Source organism: Felis catus, chromosome F1 (genome assembly GCF_018350175.1).
Source record: "Felis catus isolate Fca126 chromosome F1, F.catus_Fca126_mat1.0, whole genome shotgun sequence".
Lineage (NCBI taxonomy): Eukaryota > Metazoa > Chordata > Mammalia > Carnivora > Felidae > Felis > Felis catus.
The window spans coordinates 68,237,221-68,252,358 of NC_058384.1; the positions used below are offsets into that span (position 1 = coordinate 68,237,221).

General features: G+C 63.1%; 1 protein-coding gene and 1 long non-coding RNA gene across 2 annotated transcripts in view; both read left to right on the forward strand.

The window, feature by feature from the left end:
- KCNN3 (potassium calcium-activated channel subfamily N member 3) overlaps positions 1-15,138 on the forward strand; it is a 119,444-nt gene that overhangs the window by 46,355 nt on the left and 57,951 nt on the right.
- Positions 7,815-8,434, forward strand: LOC123382712. Its single transcript, XR_006591493.1, has 2 exons — positions 7,815-8,178; positions 8,266-8,434. It is a non-coding gene; the product is annotated as an uncharacterized LOC123382712 (long non-coding RNA).

The following is a 15,138-nucleotide window of genomic DNA, read 5'->3' on the forward strand; positions in this document are numbered from 1 at the left end:
TGGGTTAAAGACAGAAGGAACGGAGAAAAAGGAATTCAAGTGTTTGCAGATCTTTCTTGTTCTGAGCATTTCGTGGCCTCCCGTGGGCTGTGGTTTTATGCCCCTCCCCCAACAAGCCCGGCTCTGCATTCACGTGGCCGGTGTCGACAGGGCCGTGCTCAGCGCGGCACGGAGCTGCGAGCCACCGGGCGGACGCCTTCTCTGTGAGACCACCGTCCGTGAACTTGGCCACCAGCAGACCGGGTCATCACGGTGTTGCCCCCACGGGCTGTGTCACGGCGGCTGGGCTCGGCCGCGACCGCTGACCCGTGGTTCCGCTGGCCACGGCCACACACCAGGGACCAGTGGCCGGCCACGGTGGAGCCGTCCGCCCGGTGCAGAGCGGCCCGGCCCCCGGGTCGACGCCGCAAGGCCGCTCCGCCCGGCCGGCACTGTTCCACCCTCAGCCCCCGCCTCTGCGCGGCCAGGCCAGGGACTACATGCTCCCAAGGTTCCTCCCAGCCCTCTCTGGTGCCTCTTGCTAGAATGTGCCAGAAACCTTACTGGTTTGAGAGCACCGAGGAATGGCCACCATCGTGTGTGGAAGTGGGGGGAGGTGGTGGGCAGGGTGGTTCTTGTCTTCCCGCCGCTGTTAGAAATAGCCACTGCTCTCCGCCTCCGCTGAGGCCTGGACGGAAGCTGACGACAGCACTCGATGCGGGGCTGCTGAAGGTCCGCTCCGAGCCAGGCGCCGCGGGGACAGCCCGGTCCCTGCCCCGAACGGGCTCACGATCGAATGGGGAGGTCAGCACTCCAGTCCCACCGCTGCCTTGGCTGCCCGGCGCCGGGGCACCTAGAGAGCGAGGGAGCGGCGGGCACCGCGCGACCCCCGGCTGCCGTTTGGGACGGGCCCCGAGGGCTGGGGCTCGGCGGGGGCGAGGGTGCCGTGGGGAAGGGACGTGCTCGGGCAGCCGTGGCGCAGGGACGGGGTGCAGGTGCCGCGTGGCAGCAGTGAGAGGCGGGCCGGAGGGAGGCCGGAGAGCAGGAGCGGGGGGTCGGCACCTGCTTGCACAGCGGCGGCCCTCGTCTCTCAGAAGGGGCTCCGGGGCCAGGAAGCCAGGGAGCTCGTCCTGCAGCTGCGTCGGTGGAGCGTCGTCCGCGAGCCGGGGAGCCTCACTCAGCGCTGAGCCCACGGGGTGGGGGAGATGGGCGGAGGTGACGGGGCCCGCCTCTGGCCCCCAGCTGGCGTCGGCGCCACTAGGGGAAGCGTGGACCCGTCTCCCTTCTGGGGAACAAAGATGGCGGCCGCCGGGTGGGGGAGAGCAGGGTCCTCGCTGGCGGGACGTGACCCCCCCCCCCCCCCCCCCCGGGCAGCCGGGGCCTCGCAGGGCTCGCTCTGTTGGGTCTTCTTAGACGTGGAGCAGACTGGGCTGGTGCCTTTACAAGAACCCTGGGGTTTTGCAATTTTGTTCTTTCCCTCGTTGCTCCCAGACTCAGCCGCCGCCTAAAAACACACGGTTCCCGAGCAGCCTGGAGCCCCAGCTTCCCCTCTGCCCGCGGCCTGCCACCCGCAGGCGTGGGGACGCACAGAGGCCGGGCCACCCTCCAGAGTGCTGGCCAACGGGGCCCCTGTCCCCGAGGCCTGGGCTGGCGGTGGCCCTCAGGGTCAGTGTCGTCACCCAGGGCTGCCGTGGGGGCTTCTCGGTTCACAGCGGGCTTAGAAGGCGCGAGCGCAGGGGAGACGAAGGCCGAGACTGTCGCGTGTGGCCCCTGCTGCTGGTGGCGTCCAGACGTTTCCCTGTGACCCTCCTCTGAGCGCTGTCGACACCGGCCTCGCTCCCCAGGTCCCGCCGCTGTCCTGTGTCACTTGCGCCAGCCTTCCCCCCTTTCACATGTGACGCGTGGTGCCTGTCACTGTGGGCTGGCTTCATGCGCGTGGCTTTCGAGCGGAACTGACAGGGCTGAGCTTTACGGCTGGAGGCTGCCCGGCTCCTGACACAGGGCGAGGGCGCCGGGGGCAGGATCGTGCGGCAGAGAACATTCTGATCCGGGTGTCCCTTCAGGGTAAATTTAGTTCCTGGGGCTGGTGCAACATTCCAGTGCGGTGGGAATCCTGGTCGGCCTCCGCGGGGAGGGGACGCACCCTCCGTCACCTGCCCGGTCCACGCGGGGGCCTGGGAAACCCCAGCACGTGGCCGTATCTCGGCCACTCAGAGCTCACACGGCATTTATTCATTTGGCCCCGAATTCCCTTCGGGCCCGTTTCTCATCTAGTTTGTGGTTCTCGAAGCTTCCACGTTTTCATGGCTGGCGCCTTTCAAGGTGGAAATACAGATTGATAGACCGAGCTCTCACGCTGCCGGGATTCAATCAATAATGGCTGAAATATTAATGGGGCCCTTATGAAAAGAAAATGTAGCACGTGGATGGCGCGTTCTGGGTTTGGATCCAGGAGTTTCCCTCTAAGCTCTGCTGCTAACGGCACCCCAGGCGGATCGCAGTGGCCACGCAGGAGCGCCGTGAGCCCCGGCCACGCCACGGGGGAAGGGTGCATGAGAGCCTGGCCTGGACGAGAGCTTGATGACGGTGTGGCTTCGGACCCTCCGTGCCAGTGACGGCGTGCCTGTGAACCCGAGCCCTCGGCCCTCGGGCAGGGGACACGCCCCGCAAGCGAGGGGCCCTCACCACCGCCAGGGACGGGGCCAGCCGTGCACACGTGGGGAGTTTGTGCCGTGAGTTGGTGGGAGAGGAGGCGGCCCACTCGTCGATGGGAGGGTCGCTTTGCAGAGGAGCCCTTGGGTCCCCTCCACCCACTCGGCTCACAGACCCGCCAGCTGTGCGAACAGCTGTGCTGGGGCCGCGTTACCCACCCCCCCACCGTCACTTCCCGTCCCCATTTGGTCGAACACGCTTGAAAACAGGACTCAACACCCCTTGGGGTCCAAGCGTAAAACATGTGTTCAGAGAAGGAAGCTCCCGTCTGCCCGACAGGCTTGGAGGTTTTCTGCTTCTGAAGACAATCACCCGGGTGATGAGAGTGCTCATAAGGGCCGTGAGGTGAGCTGGTAATGATACCAGGTCGTTACCGAAAGGACAGGTGTGGATCCTGACCCACCGCCCGGAGGGTTTTCCTATCGGAGGCAGTTAGAGCCGCCTGTGTGGGCGCAGCCTGACTTCAGCTGCAGCCGTCATGTGACTCGTGTCGTGTTTGCAGGAAGCCCTGCGCCACACAGGTGGGGTCCCTTCTTCCCGGCCGGTCCCGGGGAGCCTGCACGGGGAGAAGAGCTCAGGTCGGGGGAAGGAGAGCCTCGCCTTCGGTGACTTTTAGGTAAAGCCACTTCCCTGAGCCGGACGACCAGCCCTGTGGTCACTAGACGCAGACCGGCTCCTGCCCGCCCCTTCCCTGCATTTATGCAAAGTCCTGAGCGGAGATCGAGCCCCTGACGTGGCAGGGCAGGTGCTGCCGGTCTGGGTGACAGTGCGGCCCGGAGGCGGCCCAGAGGGTCTCTAGAGCCAGGGGCTCCTGGCTTCAGCCTCTCTGCCTCCGCGTCCTCCTCTGTAGAGGCACGGTCGTTTCAGCGCCATCATGAAGGGTCGTGACCGGTCCAGGAAGTGGTGCTCAGTGGGCACTCGGCTCAGCGTCTGTGCCAGGGTGTGACTCAGGGCAGCCACCTGCCCCCACTCCTTACCCTCCCCCCCCACTGCCCCCGTCTGCCTCCCCACTGAGTACCCCTCCCCCAGCCGACATAGGGCCCCGAAGGCCGGGCACTCAGTGCGCACACCCTCAGGGGGCGCCGCCCTCAGGCCCTTCTCAGGAGCTTCCCCCCCCCAACCTGGGCCGTTTGTGGGGGCTGACCCCTCCCCGGGGTTTGCTCCCTGCTCGAAGGCAAGTGCACTTAAAAATAAGTCCCGAGGGGCGCCTGGGTGGCTTAGTCGGTTAAGCGGCTGACTTCGGCTCAGGTCATGATCTCGCGGTCCGTGAGTTCGAGTCCTGCATCGGGCTCTGTGCTGACAGCTCAGAGCTTGGAGCCTGTTTCAGATTCTGTGTCTCCCTCTCTCTGACCCTCCCCCGTTCATGCTCTGTCTCTCTCTGTCTCAAAAACAAATAAACGTTAAAAAATATGTATATAAAAAAAATAAAAAATAAAAATAAGTCCCGAACGTGGCAATCATTTGAAGCGCGAGAGAGGTCAGTCAGAGAGAGGTTTTGTTCCTCCGTGGAAAAGAGAAGAGGTAGGTGTCTGGTGAGAGAACTTTTTCGGTCAGCTCTCCTTTCAGGGGGCAGGAGCGTGTGGCCTCTGTCCTCTTGGCCTGGCTCGCTCTCTGATCTCCGTCCCCCCGGTGAGGGGGTTCTACAGAAGCTGCAGGGAGGTCGCCCCTAGTGATCGTGGGTAGAAAGGACTAAAAAGCGATTCCAGGGGCATCTTGGGACCATAAGTGGTCACTGTGTGCTGACACGTCGTCTCAGAACACAAAGGGCCTTCTCCCGTTCTCCGAGACGAACCGTTTTCTTTAGTCAGGGACGGTGAGAGAAGAAGTGGGGCTCCCCACCTAAAACTGGAGGGCCGCCCCTGGGTGTGGGGGGGTCTTCCCCCTCTCTCTCCCCCTGGTCTGCCCCAGAGTCTCAAACAGAGGAGGCTGGAGGCTGGAGACCCCTGGCCAGCTCGGTGTAGAGTTTTTATGTGTTTCCTCCTAGCAGGTGTCTCTTGGGGAAGCCTGGATTCTAGGGAAGGAATTCTGCTCCCTGGGCGCCCGGGAAGACCCCTCCTCAGGGCGGCTGGCACCACTGGTGCCCAGGGAGGAGGCGCCAGCGGGGTCTGCAAAGGGCTGCGTGCTGTTTGCTCTCCCTGCGGGTCCCGCGTTCTGGCCGGGTGTCACCAGGCCAGCTCTGGAGCTGCCCACCGGGACCCCACCGCAAACCCAGGCCCGTAGCATCATCTCCTCGGTGAGAGTTTGGCTCAGGAGAACCCCGAGCCAGCTCTGGCTTCCTCGTGTGTGTCCTGCCGTGGGGCCGCAGCGCTCTGAGACTGACGGAGGCCGCCACGGTGTCCAGCAGGAGCCCTGGGCCCTGCCCCAGCAGGGATTCGACAGTTTGGATGGTCAAGGAAGGGACGTACGGCTTCTCCTCTGGCAGGGGTGGGTGGTCACTCGTGGTTCCAGGCTGTGGGCGATCCGCCGGCTGGGGCACAGCGAGGGACAAGGCCGTCCTTTTATTTCAGAGTGAGCTGCTTATGTGATCTGTTCCGTATGAACACGGCCAGCGACACCATCCGAAACAGCACAGTGACGAAATAGTAAAGTCAGAGTCCCTTATGTTTGTTCAGGACTCTACTCTTCTGCAAAGCTGTCTCCCCCACGTGAGACGCACGACTAGACCGGTGTTTAGGCCCTGGGGCGGCCGGGGGGGCCAAGAGGTCAAGGAACATGCCCAGGACTGTCCAGAGAGTGAAGGGCAGGGCAGCTATCTCCTGACCTGGGGTGCAGAGCCCCAGATACCCCAGCACTCAAAGCCACTTTAAGTCCAGCTGCAGAAGGGATCTCGGTGACCTCCTAGGGTCCTGCGCTCTGCCTGGTGCAGGTCAGGGCCAGCTTGCAGCCAGCCGCTGCCTCCCTGTCCCCAGGGCACCTGTCCCCAGGGGGGGCTCTCCTGGCTATCCTGGGAGCTAAGCCCTACCCACCTGTCAGTCTTTGGGGCATGTTCAGCTGAATTCCTCTGTGATCCCGCGCAGGGGAGGGGACAGGACCCCTGGCAGCTTCAGGTTGTGGGCCTGGAGGCTCTGACCAGGACGGGGCCGTCTGCCCCGGGCCCTGACCGGGACAGGCAAATGCGGGGGACCGCCGGGCATTCAGCCGGCGAGTAGCAGTGATCCTGAGCTTTGGCCCCGTCACAGAGAGTGACCCTGGCCGTCTGGTGACAGTGCTGACTGAGACCGGAGGGCATGTGCCTCTGTTCATCTCCGTTGGATGGCGTTCGCGGTCTTGTGACAGTAAAAATCATTACGTGCAGTGTGTTTTCTGTGTGCCAAACATTATATTAACATAAGAGAAGCACAGTGCGTGTGAGGGTCGTATAACGCGCCGCCCGCCTGCGTGGCCTCGGCAAGGATGGTGCCTCGCGGAGCCCAGCTCTTCTCCTCGTGTGGGGTCCGAGCTGCTCACCAGCGGTGAGGACGGAGCCACAGGTGCACAGGCAGGCGCTCCCTCCCCGCCCCCCCCCCCCCCCCGGAGCCCTTGGGCACGTCAGCGCTTCTCAACCTGTCACTCCCTCAGAGGGGATGACGCCTCCTCCAGAAGCAGCCTTGATTTACACTTGGAGTGAACCCTGATGAACAGTCCTGAGTGCTGGGCTGGGGGTGAATGCCCACCGTGGTGCTCCGCGTGGGGAGCGTCCAGGTGAAGGCCCGGCTGTGTTTCCTGCTTTGTCACTGGTCGCTTCTGGGTGTTACCAGTGCCCCCTGGGCTGTGAATGGGGGGTAACGATACCGCCAGGCTGCCGTGAGGACCCCACCGGCTAGCTCACGCCCACCTGTTTCCTGCCCTCCTCCCCTCCTCGCCTCCCCACTCCCTTCCTGGGTTTTCAAGCCAGGTCTAAGGCTAAGAGGTGAGCTTCCCTCTCCTGGTAAGTCTTGGTGACCCTCCAGGCCTGATGCTGGGCCGTGAGGCTGAGGGAGTGGGGGAGGGGGCTTCCGGTGGCTGCTGGTTCCTCCCACACCCACCTCTTCCCAGCAGCCATACCCAGGCCTCTGGTTTCTCCTGCATGGGGGTTGCAGAGCTGAGGGTCACACATGTGCCGGGGCCGGCTGTTCCCAGGGTCCTGTCCTGTCCAGAGCCCATGTGTGGCCAGGGAATGCTGGAGGGTCCCCAACGGTCATCTTCAGACCGCCCTCCTCCTTGAACAGTTGAGGAAACTGAGGCCCCAAGGGGAAGGAGACTCACCCAAGTCCACACAGCGAGTTATGGACTCGACCCTGGCCAGAGCTGGCTGCCGGCTCCACGCGCTGGGCCGCCCAGGTGTCTGGGTCGGACTGACCACCAGCCCTTGGGCTCCCACTGTGTGCCCGGCGCTGTCTTCCCCGTCCAAGTTCAGGTACCAGAACTCGGAAGGGTGCTCGCTCGTTTCCAGGCACTGGGGACACGACAGTGAACGTGACGGGTACGACCCCTGCCCTCCAGCTCCTGTCTGGTGGGGAAGGTGTGCAACCACAAGGATCGGGTGGGCCCCTGTCAGTGGAGACGAGGACAGAGAACAAAGTGGGGCGGCGATGGAGGCTCATGGGGCCCCAGGGAGGGTGGGGTGTCCAGGAAGACCTCTTTGGGCTGGTGGTTTCGGTGACATGATGTCTATTTCTATCAATATCCCTCCTTTCCCCGCGGACTGCGATATTGCCTCCTCGGGACACTGAGTCTCAGATGGGTTAATTAGCTCTCCCAGACCGCACAGCTGGTGTGTGGACGAGGATTTGAACCCCACTCTGTCTGTCCCACCGTCTTTGCTCGTCTCCAGGAGTCAGCACAGCCCTGCCCGAAGCGGGCATGGTGATATGGTGCCACGAATACGGGCACTGAAAGACCCCAAGTGAGGATGCGTCTGCCTCCTGCTCTTGGGAGAGATGAGGTGAGAACCCGGGCGGCCTTCCTCCCTTTTCTCGTGGGACTGGCTGCGTTGGCAGCCAGCGGGCTCTGTCGAAGACCAGCTTTTTTTTTTTTAATTTTTTTTTTTTTAACATTTATTTTTGAGACAGAGAGAGACAGAGCATGAACGGGGGAGGAGCAGAGAGAGAGGGAGACACAGAATCGGAAGCAGGGTCCAGGCTCTGAGCCATCAGCCCAGAGCCTGACGCGGGGCTCGAACTCACAGACCGCGAGATCGTGACCTGAGCCGAAGTCGGACGCTCAACCGACTGAGCCACCCAGGCGCCCCAAAGACCAGCTTTTTAAGGTCACGGTTTGTCCGGGGTGTGTCACGAGGCAGGCAGAACAGTCCCTGCTTCCGCACGCACGGCCGGCTCACGCCTGAGTCCCGGCTCCCAAACGCCCTTTTCATTTCCTGGTTTAATGGCTGTTTCGATCCCACCAGCTTCATTTGAAAAACCCGTCCATTCATCACAAAAGCAAACCATACGATCAGACAAGCTGGGTCTGTGCCTCTGGACGCCACGTCCTATCCCGCCCTGGATGACAAGCAACTTGCACACCTGCGTGAGTCTGCAGCGTCCCTGGGGTGGGGGTGGGGGCGGGCATGTTCCTCCCCCGGGGCCCCCGCCTCACACACCTCTGAACCCACAGCTTTACGGACACAGCAGGTCTCGAGTCGTGACTCGTCTCCCAAACTGCAAATTTGCACGCAGTTCGCTGAGACTTTGTGGACAGATGAATTGCAGCCGGGCAGTGGCTGCACCTAAATTGTTGACGCAATTAAAAATTACACGTGCACATCTATGTGTGCACAAAAGCACGCGTGTGTGTGGTTGGGTGTCAGCGGCATGGCGGGCACCAGGCCTGGCAGGTGGAATTTAGAGCAGCGTGCAAGGCGGGTGCTGCCCTCGGCCGATCGCAGACAGGGGGTGGGGAGGACGCTCCTCACGTAATGCGTTGCAGACCGACCAACAACAAAGGGCAGTGGAGGCCGGCAGGGGGGAGGATCAGATACCGGTGGAGGCCTGGGGGTGGAGGCCGGAGGGGGTGTGGAGGTGGGGGGTGGGGGGTGGTGGAGATGGGGGCAGGGTTGGAGGCGTGGGGGGGATGCAGAGACAGGAGGGGGTGTGGAGGCAGGGGGTGGGGTGGAGGCAGGGGAGTGTGGAGGCGGGGGGGGGGTGGAGACGGGAGGGGGGTGTTGGAGGGGGAGTGGAGGTGGGGGGTGGTGGAGGCCGTGGGTGGGGGCTGGGTGGAGGCGGGGGCCGTGTGGAGGCCAGGGAAAGCGTCCTGGGGGCACTCAAGCGTACATGAGCTCTCTGTCATTGCTGAGTGAGCATCTTCTAAGATAAAATACTTTTTGACGGGGGCGTTCACGATGTCCGCCCGTCTCCCCGCTGCTGGCACCCCTGCCTCCTCGCCTCCCTCCTGCCCCCAGCCCCCCTGCGTCGCCGCGAGGAATCCGACAGACACACACGTCTGACCTCAGCAGCGCCTCACTGTCCTTGGACCACCATCTCCCAGCGAGGCGGCCGCGGCCTGGCCCTGCCCTGCTCCGCAGTCACGTCGGGCCGTGCCCTTCCCTCCCTGAACGCAGTGCCGGCCCTCCCACGTCCCCGGCCCTGCTGCGCCCCGGCTCTGCACCTTTGCTCCCACCGCCCCTCCTCGCCTGGCTCACTCTCCAGCCTGACCTCCCCCTTGCAGAACCCGGGCCTCCCGCAAACGGACCCCCTGTGCCTCTTGGGTGCGATGCTTGCGTCTGGGTGACTGTCCCTCGAGGCTCCGGCCTCCCTGAGCTGCACACCTCCCCCCCAGTGCCTTATCCAGTGTCTCAGAGAAGACATGTGTCGCCAAATGTTTGGCAATCGAGTAAATTATATACGACTTCCTTCCAGATGTCAGCTGGGAGGGCCCGGCCTCTTTCCAGTGTGGTCAGTGGACGGGGCCTCACCACCGTCACCACCGAGGTGGTTCTGCCGTGTCCCCTTTCTCACACATCCCCGTGCGTGTACCCAGGACGCCCTCTCGGGGCCAGGGGGTCAGCCTGCCTGGGGCGGTCACCTCTTTTGGCAGACGCCGGTCAGGGAGGGGACGGGGCTCCCGGGTTTCCAAGGTGACTGCTCAGGGGCTTCCGCGTTTGTTCAGCCGAGAGCTGCACAGGCCCCGAGGCCCCAGGGATGCGGTGCCCCGTCCCCCGGACACGTTGGCATGTCCTTCTCCCGGAGTCCACGGGCGGTGTCTCAGAGAATGTTCTACGGGTGACCCCAGGTGGTGTCCACCTCAGCCGCTGCCGTAAGGGCTCCTTGCAGAGCTGTGGGCTGCGGGGACCCGGCCGCGGCTGTGTCCCCAGAGGGGGCTGGTGACACACGACAGGCCCCGGGCCTGGCACTCGCAGAGCCGACGTGACTAAGTGACGCCGGTGTGCCTTCCACAGGAGCTCAGGTGTCTTCCCAGAGTCCTCGCGGGGCCACGCGGGAGCAGGGCCGGCTGTGGGGTCCCGCGCCGCCGGCCCGGTTCCACAGGACGGAGTGTCCTTCCCGCCGGGCAGCCCCCGAAGGCGCTTTCTCGCCCATCAGCTTCTTCACTAAGCACCTGGCGTCGCGGGCAGGCTCCCGGGGTGGGGTGGGGGGGACCCCGGAGGCAGGTTCGGCTGTGGGCCCCGCCCGCGAGCGGCTGACGGCCTCCTGGCCTCCGTCTCGTAGCCGCACAAATAACCAGGAGACTGCAAGCGCGCACGTGCCACGAGCAGCCGGGTGGCCCTGGCTGGCGGGGACAGAGAGCCACCGACCTGGCGCGGAGTGAAGGGAAGGGCGTTCTCAGCTGAGGGGGCAGCACGCGCAGACCCCGCGTGTCCGGAGGAAAGCTCGCCAGCCTGAGAGGCGGCCAGTGTGGCACAGTGGAGGGAGCGGGGAGGGACGGGACCGGCAGGGGGCGGGGGTGGCTGCGAGGAAGAGGGCCGGCCCCGGTCGCCAGGCCATGAGCGGACCACCTGTGGTCACCTGCACGGCGGAAGGCCCTGAGCAGCACCGAGCTCCGCGTGCCCGGGGGGCGGGGGCGGGGGCACCGAAGCCTCGTGGGGCCCCCGGGCGGAGCTGGGGTCTGGCGCTGGCCGGCCGTTCCTCCGGATTGTGTCTCAGCCCCCGCCCTTTAACCCTCGGGGGTAGTTCCCAGCCTCTTGAATAAGTTACAAGACTGAGTACTGATTTGGTGCATTCTTCCTTTGCTTTAAGTATTATTAACGAGTAATTGAAAAGTCGGGGTCTACGCTGGTAACTGCTGACCCGGTCACGTGGTTTCTGCCTTTCACAGGGGCTCTGCCAGTCCCAGCCTGTAAGCCTCACACCCTCAGGTGCCTTTCCCGCCCCAGCCCCCACGGCCCTCTCCCTTCCCCTCTGCTGCAGGGGCAGGGATGGGGATCCAGGTGGATCCCCTCTGTAAGCAGCAGACAGGCGGGACCCCGGCCACGGGGACGCACTGCTTGGCGCGGCCCTGGGCCTGTGCTGAGGCCAGAAGGAACCGGGCGGCTGCTGGTGGCTGAAAACCCGACTTCTCTGGCAATTCTGACTTTGCGTTCGCTGGTTTGCATGTCTGACACCTCACGGGGCACATGATTTATTACAGCTTTTAAACAGCCCTTTCTTCTGGATGGAACCGTCCGTCTCCGTTTGGAATGGGCAGACTGGCTTCGGGGTGCTTGCTCCCTCGTGGGATGGTCTGGGGTTGGGGGCTTCCTGCTCTTGGTGCGGGGCCAAGGAGCTGCCCTTGATCCGGTGTGTGTGTGTGTGTGTGTGTGTGTGTGCGCGCATGCGAGCGCTCATGTGCGCGCAGAGACCCCTTCAGGGATAGAGAAACGTCAAATTTTTCCCTGGGTCACAGGCAAGAGAAGGTGACTCCATCAAAACAGACCGGAGAGGACTTCCTTTCCCAGATGGATGGGTCTGGATTCTGCTTAGAAAATACTTCCCTGGGGGGCGGATTTCTTCAACCCCCCCTTCCCTCCCCACCCCGGGCTCCCCTTCCTGTGCAAGGTTTGGCCATCTCTGTAACCAAAATCCCTCTTGCTGTAGTTAAAGCCTCTCAGGGACCAGTTAAAACGGAATGAAGGATGGGTATAACAAAACATGCGGATTTCCTTTCCTTTTAAAGAGAACTATGTCTCACGGATGTCACCTGAATAAACTCACCAGCTTGCCATTGCCTTTCTGGGACTGTAATTGGGAAGGACGCGCACAGAAATCCCTGTGAAAATCTTCCGTGCTCTGTGTGGGGAGGGCGAGGCATGCCGGTTTCCTGTGGAACATTCTGGTTCCTATTGTTACCCTGTATTTATAGACTGGGCTCCACTGAGAGCCCACCTCCTTCTGTCGCTGGATGAAAGGCCACTTAACACAACTCCCTGGTAAGGGGAGAGGATGTGGCGTGGCTGCAGGAGCAGGGCAGGGGCGCAGGGAGGGGACGAGCTGGGCCTCAGAGGGACACCCGTCAGCCGTGTCGCGGCCCTTTGTTCCCCTTCCAGATCCCTGCAGTGAGGACACCTATTCACACCACAGCGCAGACGGGACTTACCGTCGTGCCCCTGTGCCTCTGCCCCATTCGGGGCTGACCCCCGGTACCCCCCCACCCCCACTGGTCCTTCCCTTCTGCCCCGCTCAGCGCTGACCCCCGGTACCCCCCCACCTGCCGCGCTGGCACGGATTTTCTTGCATCACGCTGTTTCCCATGCTGCCCCCTGGCCCCGTGGAAGGATGCTTCCCCGGACAGGATGTTCTTAGACAGGCTGGCAGGTGGGTTGCTATCCGAGAGGCTGGCCCGGTGCCCGAGGGGATGTGCGTCTTGGAGCGGGTCTGGCTCTTCCTTCTGGATTCCTGCAAACAGCAGAGAAGTTTAAAAAAACCCTCAGGTATCTCATAACGCCACTCACTTGGCGGCAGGGACAGCACTGCCCAGAGCCGTGTGCGTGGCCGTGGGAGGGCCGTGCGTGGCGGGGTCGCTACCAAGTCAGAGGGCCTTCAGGTTCTTGGCAAAATCCGCATCGGCGCCCGCGCTCCCTTCAGAGGTTCCGGTCAACCATTCTCTGCCACGTGAGCAGCTGGACTCTCGTCCTGCCGCCTCCTCCTGCCTGTCCTCGGTGCTTTCACCGTGCTTGTTTCTGACGACACTTGGGCTGGCTGTTCGATCTCCAGGTTGCAGGGCTTCTAGAGGGGCCGGCGGTCAGCAGCGACAGGCGCAGGGCCGTGGAGCCCCCTCCTCCCACCCGCCACAGGAGGGACAGACGTGACCGCTCCCCGCGTGGACGCTCGGATTAAGCAAGCGTTCCTTTTTAAAACACTGTGGTGAACGCGCAACACAGAATTTCCCGTCCTAAGTGCACATTTCAGGGCTGCTAGATCCGTTTTCACGTGTTGTACAACTGGCACCGCCGTCCGTCTCCAGAACCTTCTTCCTGCAAAACTGAAACTCCGTCCCCCTCCTCCCACCCCCGGGACCGCCGCCTACTCTCCGTCAGAGTCGGCGCCTTCCTCATACAGCTGAGTGATCTTTCGCTGTACGCAGCCCGTTTTCCTCGTCCGCTTGTCCGCTGACACAGGCCCTGGGGCCACCCCTTCCATCTTTGGCCGCTGGGAGTAAACTACAGCGAACATGGGGCGCAAATACCTCTCCGAGGTCTTGCTTTCGAGAGCGAGGGTTCTCGACCCGGTGCCCGCGAACCCCGGAAAGGATCCGCAAACGGTGGAGTGTCCGCGCATCTCGTGGGTCCGGCGGATCGAGAGCCCTCGTCAGGTTTCCGGGGGCAACAAAAACAGCACCTGCTTGGAGCCCCCAGGGGCCTGTGCGCCGCGAGCCCCCCAGCGGCAGACGCAGGCCCCGCTTGTGTTGTGGCTGCGGCCCTTGCCGTCTGGGTGACCCCTGCCGGCTCACTGACTTCTCAGAGACTTGGCCTTCTGATCTCTAGAATAGGGTTGACGGCAACATCCTCCCGGAATTGTTTAGGAAATTAGGCTGGTGTAGCACAGTGGCTGCAAGCATGGTGTGACAGGCTGAAACGGCCCCCCAGGATATCGGGGGCCTGGTCCCCGGGGTCGGCGAGTATCACCTTGTGTGGCAGAGGGACTTTGCAGATGGGGCCAAACTCGGGATCTCGAGGTAGGGAGGTAGATGCCGCATTTTCCGGGGGGACCCTGAACGTGATCATACGTGTCCTCATAAAAGGAGGAGAAGCGGAGACGGGAGAGGAAGCGAGGGGCGGGGGACATCCCCCGGGGGTGCGGAGCCCAGCAGAAGCCAGCCCTGCCCGCGGCCGTGGCTTCCGACCAGCGAGGCCGATTTCAGGCTCCCGGCCTCCAGAACCAGAAGAGCAGAACGCGTTTTACGTCGTGAACTTTGTGCTGATTTGTTACGGCAGCAGGTGGAAAGCGAATCCGCCTGGACCCTGGAGCCAGACGGCTTAGAAGCCCCACCCCCTTCCGGCTGCGGGACCTTGGGCGTGTCGCCGACTCAGGCCTCAGTTTCCTCATCTTTAATTCGATAATATTGGGGCCCGTCCCACGGGGTGGTCCCCGGGGTTGGAGAAGCTGGAGTCCGTGGAGCGGCCAGAGCGGTGCCTGCAGCTGAGTGAGCGCCCGGTGCCGCTTCGAGTAGAATTCCTCAGAGCCCGTGGACGTGCCTGGCTGGCGGGAGGGCGGACGGAGGCCCCGGCGAGCTCGCGGCCGCGCTGTCCCGGGCCGCGCGAGCGTGGGCGTCTGGGGGCGCCCCTCAGCACCTGCACCCCGCCTTTCCAAGTCCATCTTGAGCACCACTCCCCCCAAACCAGAGTCACGGTCACATAGGCGGGAAACCTCCGCTCAAAGCGGAGCAGGTTTCTTTAGAGGGTCTCAGAAACTTTCATATGCAAACAGGCACAGTGAATATCCAGGAGACCTTCCCAAACATTGGCCCCTGGACCCCTTCTCACGGCTGTTGCCTGCAGAAACCCCTTCAGAGCAAGTCTGGAGGCCTGGGGCTGCCGTAGAAGGTGGGCGGAGGTAGGACAGACCAGCTGAGACAATGGAGTGGCAGGGTCCTGTCGGCCTAACCTGGGGACAATCCAGAAAACACAGCCGCTGCTGCCGTAGATACATGCCCCAGACAGGACTGTGGACAGACCCCTAGCGTTCGGGCCCGGGGTGGCCTCGGCACGGGCACCAGCCCCGGGCCCTGAGCCCCTCGAACGCCCCTCGCCGCCCTCCCCAACTCATGCCCCAGCCGGAGGACTCTCGTGGATGCCTCAACCCCCTCCCCTACCGCTACCCTAAACAGCTCTGAGTTTATCTCTTCCCCATATTGGACTTATATGAAAAATCTCATTGGAAGAAACAGCTCCATGTCTGGGAGAAAATGGAAAATCACAAACGGACCCACCCATCCGTGTCACAGACGAGGGATCCGAGGACCAGAGAGGGACGAGGACGTGCATGGATAGTCAGTGACTAAATGCTCGTCCCCAGTGGTGTCGTGTCGGGGATGAAGATGTTCTCGTTGTGTGAGTGA